This window comes from Cornus florida, unplaced genomic scaffold, assembly GCF_030987335.1.
Source record: "Cornus florida cultivar Cherokee Brave unplaced genomic scaffold, ASM3098733v1 CherokeeBrave_3.0.0_Hap2_Chr02, whole genome shotgun sequence".
In the NCBI taxonomy this organism is placed as follows: Eukaryota; Viridiplantae; Streptophyta; class Magnoliopsida; order Cornales; family Cornaceae; genus Cornus; species Cornus florida.
Genome location: NW_026775572.1, coordinates 42,813,999 through 42,821,776, shown reverse-complemented (window position 1 = coordinate 42,821,776; position 7,778 = coordinate 42,813,999). Strand labels below are relative to the sequence as shown.

The 7,778-nt window shown below is 35.9% G+C and overlaps 1 non-coding gene across 1 annotated transcript; it reads left to right on the top strand.

Annotated features, from left to right (window-relative positions):
- The first annotated feature begins 3,415 nt into the window (after positions 1 to 3,415).
- LOC132297610 (U1 spliceosomal RNA) lies at positions 3,416 to 3,572 on the top strand. Its single transcript, XR_009479310.1, has one exon. It is a non-coding gene; the product is annotated as a U1 spliceosomal RNA (small nuclear RNA).
- The last annotated feature ends 4,206 nt before the right edge of the window (positions 3,573 to 7,778 follow it).

The window sequence follows — 7,778 nt, the reverse complement described above, 5'->3', positions numbered from 1 at the left end:
AATTGATCACAGCCCAGTACATTGATAAACACAAATCATCCATCCTTTTTATCCTCATTGATTGAAAAAACCTAAATGCTTCGTCGAATTGATTAGTCTTGAAAAGGGTCTCTCCATCATTTCTTCAACCATCTCAGTATCTGCCTGGAACCTTCATCAACCATTTAATTCCAAACTTTAAAAGCCCCAACCAACCAAGATAAGAAGAAGATATGCATTCAACATTTTAGCTTGCTTTTGTATTAGTATTTGACAATAACAAAGGGTAAGGGCCCGTTTGGCATGCGTTTTATTTTAGGCGTTTTGTTTTTTACTAAAACAGAAATAGAGTTTTTGTTGTAGAAGTGTTTTGAAAACAAAAATCAAAAGCACGCTTGGGAACGATGTTTTGCTGTGGAAATGTCAGGTCGTGTTGCGCTATTGTTATGATTTTGGGCCATGAACAATTGTCAAAACAAGAAAAAACAACTTTTTAATGTTTTGGTTTTGGGTTACTGTTCATGAAATGTTTTAGCACTATGTAAAATAAAACAGGGCTGCACCAACCATGTTTTTGTTGTCAAAATCGTGTAATGTTTTCGATTTTCACCATTTTTTATTTTCTAGAAATTTCTGGTTTTTTGAGGGTATTTTTGTCTTTTCTCGTTTTGCATGCAGACACCGTAGGGTGTGCCGGGTGTGTCTGAGAGTTGGTTGGGCATTCCATTGAGTTTAGAACTCTTGGAAATGCACTGGTTGCCATTTTGGCATTTTTCTATTTTTCGGGCCCGCCGGGTGGAACCCACTACAAGGATTTTGTTTGAGTCCATTTGCATTTTATTCATTTTATTCAATGTAATTTATGTGGTGACATGTTTGTTTGTATTGTAATTTGGTTAAGGTGTATATATATAACTTTGGTGGTGGAAAAATAAATTGAAAAGATATTTTTTTAAATGCTGGGACCTACCACTTCATTTTCTAGTGGCCAAGAGGCCATCTTTGGCCTCATTTTTTCCTCTCTCTCCCATAAGCTCTCTCCCTCCTTCTCTTTCTCATTTTTTCTTTCCCTTTTTGAGCAAATTTCAAGCTTTGATTTCTCTCTCATTTTGGAGAGTTTGTTGGTGTCATTTGCAAAAAATCGGAGAGCTCGTCGAGGCCGTCATTTTGATAGGAGCAATTCACCACTTTGGCCAACCCTTGATTTTCAAATTTTAGGCTTCAAATTGGGGGGTTTTTGCATTTTTGGAGGTAGGGGTTCCTAATCCACAAACTTCTTGCACTTTTGTGAATTATCCTTCTTGATTTGTTGTCTAGCATGCCAAATTGTATTGATTTTCCTTTAAAATGACTTAATTATGTATATGAAACATGTGATTATGTCTGTAAATTGATGTTGTATATGAAAGCATGCCTAGTGGTAATTTTCTATGCCTATGTATAATTTTGCTAGATTTTGCAATATGAAAGTATGTTAGTTATTATTAGAAACTTTCCTTCAAGGCTTGTTATATTGTGAATATTTGACTTGTATAGTATGTGATTTCTCTTATATATATTGTTGAAAGGTATGAGACATCCATGCATGTCATTGGGTATAGAATGGGGATGATTTGATTTAAAATAAAAAAGAGATTTTTGGGAAAAAGTTTTGATAAAAAGGGTTGTAAAAACCTAGACACCTAGGGGCTACCTAGGGTCCATGGCATTAATGTGACCTAGAGGAAAATAGGGAAATCACCTTAACGTGGTTGAGTTATCTAGCCCCAAATGACGCCACGGGGTTATCATGGGTCAGGGACAGTAACCAATCCTTCTCTCGTGTCGCTATGGGGTTGCCATGGGGTCACCAAGGGGCGGGTTATGTTAACGGTTTGAAAGGTGATGAATAAAATGGATTTTTAAAGTAGGAAGTGACATAGCATGGCATTACATTTCCATGGCATGATATTGTTACTTCTGACCTTGAAATTGTTTGGTATTTTCCCCGGCATGGCATGATCCCGTTACCTTTACTTCCATTCATTGTTTGGGTTTACGGGGTCACAAAAGGTATGTCTTAGGCACCACCTCCTAAGCAATTTGCTCACCCCTTTATTATTAACATTTTTCAGGACATGAAAAGGAAGTGGCGGTCAACAATCCACCACAAGTTTATAAGGATTGAAAGGAACTTGAATCCCCACTTGTGACTAATGTATTTACTTTTAATTTTGTTGTAAAAATTTATTAAGATGTATAGTTTGTGAAGTTTGGTCTTAATATATTTATTTGTAATGCAATGTATTTATTTAGGGTGGAAATGGTTTTGAGACCCTTGGCATCATATTTTAAGGTCTCATTAGGATTTCTACCTTTTTTTGAGGGTTGTAGCTTCTCATAATGTAATTTAAACTCAATTGGTTTGTGAGCATTGTAGCCGGATAAAGATGATGAATGTATGATGAGATCAAAGTTTCTTTGCGTCACCATGTTGTGGAATTCCTTAAATTAGCTTACCAAATTGTTTATTGTTACCATTCATGTATGTTGGGTTGAGAAGATGGAATGTAAAGCTTAGGAATGCATTTGGGGTAGAAAATTTCAGACCTCCCAAGTGGAGAGCCAGCTCTCCCTCTTTGGGAGTCAACTCTTTTTGGTCTAGTAGCCAAATTTCATCAAAAACGTGGAGTGGAGCCTGCTCTTTTGAAATGGAGCATGCTCCTTTAGGGTGGAGTCTACACCTTTGGAATGAAGCATGCTTCTTTGGTATGAATAGAGCCTACTCCTTTTGAGTGGAACTAGCTCCTTTCACAGAAAAGAGGCGGCTCCATCAAAATGGGAGCCGACTCCCTTGTTATTGTCTTTTTTTTTTTTTAATTCAGACTTTGGATGGCTATAACTTTCTCATTTTAAATCCAAATGGGTTCAGTCTAGAGTTAAATTTCAAGTATTTTCAGTTAGCTTTCCAATGAAATTAATTTCACTCAAAAATTCAAATCGTAGAGAGAGTTATGACTTTTTTAGTGTGGACTGCCCTGGGATTCTTTGGAAAAAAAAAAAAAAAAATGAAGAACAATTACGTAAAATCTTCATTCTTATGTCCGGGTCTTTATGTCATGAGTTCAAATGACCCTTATGACTTATGTTGACCTATTTAGACACATTTAGAATTATATAATTAATTTATATACCCTAGTTAACTATTTTACCCTCGGGTGTTTTTCGGTTTGGGTAAGGACCCAGTTAGTGATTCCGACCCACGAGTTCGGGTCGTTACAAATCGACACTGTAGCAGCCAAAAAAAAAAAGTATAAACAAAACGCATGCCAAACGGGGCCTAAGCTTACACAGGTGAAGTGATCCGTCATGATGTTCTCTTGTCCCACATCGGGAAAAACATAAGTTGAAGTTATCTCCACAGGCTTATATAATGAGTTGATAACCAAGGACCAACATACTTACCTAAACGGGATGTATGAGTGATCAATGAAGCCCATGGACTAGGTTGGTGACATCCATTACACTCAGGAGGGGTGCCTGTCTAAGGTCTACTTAAGTAGTAGAGCCTACGTCATAATTGGTGGTAATGGGGTCTGCGTTCGAGGCCCAGTCCAATTATTAAAGCCCAAGTCTTTTAAACAGTTTGTTTATAGGTTATCATGTAGACAAAGCCCAGTATATATCCTATAGCGTTTATAGGTTGGATTATATAATAAGGCCTAGTCTTCTTGTTTTGGTTATATGGGTTTGGACTTATAAATTGATATTTAAGATTTTGTATTTATTATATTTGGTAAAAAAAAAAAATTGATTAGTGTTCAAAATTGCTCCATTTGAATTAAGTAACTAATGGTGTTTCTATTTTATTATAATTACTCTATTATGAAAAATCCAAATTATGAATCCACCCCTTTTTTGAATTTTGAAAACTCAAACTTACAAATGAGAATGAACCCGTGAGTTCTTTTGTAAATTGTTGTAACATGAAAAAATTTCATTAATTTTTAAAAATAAATTAAAATTTAGCTTGCTTGGCAATCCTATGGACACTTCAAGGTTATAAGATAAGCTTCACCAACATTAGACCGAACTGCAATAAGAAAAATGGTGCAATCTAAGGCCTCTTTTTGTACAGGGCCATCATCTTTCTCTCCTTAATCCATATTACATACATATATATACATACATATCATCCATTTTATATTTCAACAATTTCCTTCCGGTGCCCTCTTTATAAAGAAAGCAAAATAGAGTGCCCCAAAACCCCTCAGCAAAATGGGAGATGCATATGCAGATAAGTTTGAAAAATTGCGAAACTAGAATCTTTCTCAATTCGAAAAGTGTATCTTTCTGTTTTAAATAAACACGATAAATGACTAAATACATAAAGACACTACGTCTTCTACAAAAGGGACTGACCGTGATCATATTATGCTGTTGTTTAGAAAACCCTTTGCATAAATATCTGATTGGTAGGTCCACTAAATGTGCACTCCTCGTGGGTTCATCTATTATGACCCAAAAAATAAATAAATAAAAATAAAAATAAAAATTTCGGTATGACCTCAACAGAAGAAGTCCTACTACGACCTGCGGAAATGCATATAAAATGCAATGGCCTCAGTTGGCCTCAAAACTAATCTATTATGTCCCAACGCACAATGCAATAATATACAACATCCCCAAAATTAACACATACATACAAAATGACCCATTTCTTTATCTCTGCCAAACAAGGAATCACTTTAATTACATTAGGTTACAGTCCATGAAATATATTTATTTACACAAATTCTACCATTACAACACTATACAAGTTACACTTAATTTTTTTTTATAAAAGATACATGATCATGTTTCTATATAAAAGACAACAAAAATAGAGTTCTAGTCCAGTCTTAATTTGCAATAAGTTATTGCCCGCTAATTCTTTCCCCAAACCTGAAAAATGTTAAAATAATAGGGTGAGCATAAGCTCGGTAGGAGTTGTCTAAGACACACTTCTATTACCCCGTGAATCCATGCAAAGAATAGGCAAAAAGCAGACGATATCATGTTATAAGGAATGCACATCAACAACCACAACTACAAGCTTATAAATAGTTATCATTGTAACACAAATACACCAAATATGCAAATGAAGTGCAATGTCATGCCAATGTTGCTCCCTATTTTCCAAAATAATTTCTTTTCACTGTTCCAAACTGTTAATGCAACCCAACCAATAACACCTCTATGGCGTCACGAGGGAAAGGTTGGCTAGCTTTCTCCAACCACATGGCACCTCCATGGTGTAGTCTAGGCCTAAGTAGCTCAACCACACTAGAGTCTCTCTCTATTTCCCTCTAGATCACATTAATACCACAGACCACTAGGCGCCTCCTTAGCGTCCGATTTTCACGAACACTTTCCAAAAACGTTCTCCCAAAACAATTCCATTACCTTTTTAAAACAACATTTCCCCCATTCCATGACCAATGAAAATACATAAATGCACCATGCCTCTTAAATATCATAATTCTTTATACATTTAAATTCTTAATCATAAACACAATTGGGAGAAAAATTATATAAAACATATATCATGTTTCATGCTATATCTTCGGCAACTCAATTACATAAGACAAGAAATATAATCATTTAAGACATGTTTTCTCATAAAATGACAACGAACACATAATCGCATATCACATATACAACAAATAAATAATTTTTGCAAGGATCCACACGAATTAAGCATACTATACAACAATTCATGAAAAATGATTCACAAAAATCTAAAAAAAATGTGAATTAGAAACCCCTACCTGAAAATAGATGAAATGCCCCAAATTAGACCCAAAATTTCAAATTTCAAAAGTGCTCCAAACTAGAAATTGCTCTGATCAAAACAAAGGTCTCGACACGCTCATCAACTTTGCTTCAAGCACCAATATCAAATTCCCAAAGGTTATGGCAAGATCAAGCTTGAATTGTTGTAGAAAAAAAAAAAAAAAAAAAAAAAAAAAAAAAAGGGAAACAGATATTCTTATGAGAGGGAGAGAAAGTGACTGACTGTGTAATGGCCATTACAATTGTAATATCATCTTTTTGCGTGTTCAACGACTTTTTAAAAAAAAGTCTTTTAACATAATACTTGTTTATATACTTACTAATTAAATCACAACCACTAATAAGCATAACACCAAGTAAATGAAAAAAAAAAAAAAAGCCAAGACCATTACAATCTACCATCCTTAAAAGATTTTATCCTCGAAATCTACCCTCCTTAAAGAAGGAGGCTCACAGTCACACACCTTCCCAAGAAAATCTCATAAAACCTTAAGACCTTGAACTCACCAACATTATTGTCTTTGACATTGGGCGTTACTAGGCAATCACACACTATTGCCACAAAACACAATGCTTCCCACCATATGAGGGTACTTATTACTCACAACATTACAACACGAGACCAACTAGGCCCTACACCCGACTCTCAATTGACATAAGTCCACTCTATACTGCTACGCAAGACTCTGAAACCCGAAAGAAGAACAGTCACTAGACCACCAAACATGACAACATTCAATCTCAACTCCTCCCTAAAAGGACACACAAAATCCCAGACAAATAACCACGTCCATCTCATAATCAAGCTCAACTTTAATCAACACATCTCTGTCAGACCAAACACTCACTACTTAACACTTAACTACACCACTACATACCCATACAATGACCACCAACTATACCAAGCGGCAATCACTAAACTTATCATCCTCAAGATGACTAAATAATGAATCTCCCAACGACTGCATAATCATAAATCACCAGAATAATAAAACAAATTATCATGTACCCAGGTCACCATTGCTCAAAACAAAATCTTCAATAATTAATGATCGAATCACAAACCTTATACCAGACACTTAGTACAACCTAACATACTTCATCACCCAAAACAAATCATCCGAATCCACACTGTCACACCGACACAACACGCAATACCGTGCTCTCATTATCCCTGACAAATGAAACAATCATTGAACTTTAACCTGACATCATGCTAAGAGGGACTGATTTAGGAGAAATGGTTGGCCAGGCCATTCTCATCATCGATCCGGTCTCAACACAAATGTCGTTCATGTCCTCATGTCCAAACCTCAAACACACTCTCACACAGTCCACAAGACAACCATGAGATTCACTCACTATCAATCCATCATTCTACATAACCACAATGGCTAACAGTCACATACTTACTCTAAAAATCCCAATCATGCTTTAATCATACAACCCTAATAAGCTAGTAAGAGCACAACATCAAACATCACAATCATCGACCAGCGTAAAAACTCTCTAATGATCTCATGGCACCCATACCAGATAAACGACTCCATAACATCATTTGGTTCAATTCTTACTTCTTCAAAACACACAATACAACCGTCTCATGCCTAAAACCTCAAAACCAAAATCAATCATTCTCATTATTCCTCAATGGAATCCCATATTCATTTTCTTTAATCACGTAGTTCTAAGGCTACATCGACACTTATCCTCAACATACTACTTGAATCAAACGCCAATAAAAACATCCGAGTACAAGATTGACATCACATTGCCTAACCATTCTCAAGCTTACAATTCACGACACACCCCTAGCCATCACCGAAAGTACCCGACACTGGAAACACAATCCCTATTCGGCAACTCGTGCTGTCAAAACTACCCTCAAAACAAGCACTACTAAAAATTGATGACTTTATCTCCCTCCGTGGGAATGAGTCGACCAAATCAACCAAACATTTACCGATGAACTCGACAACATAACA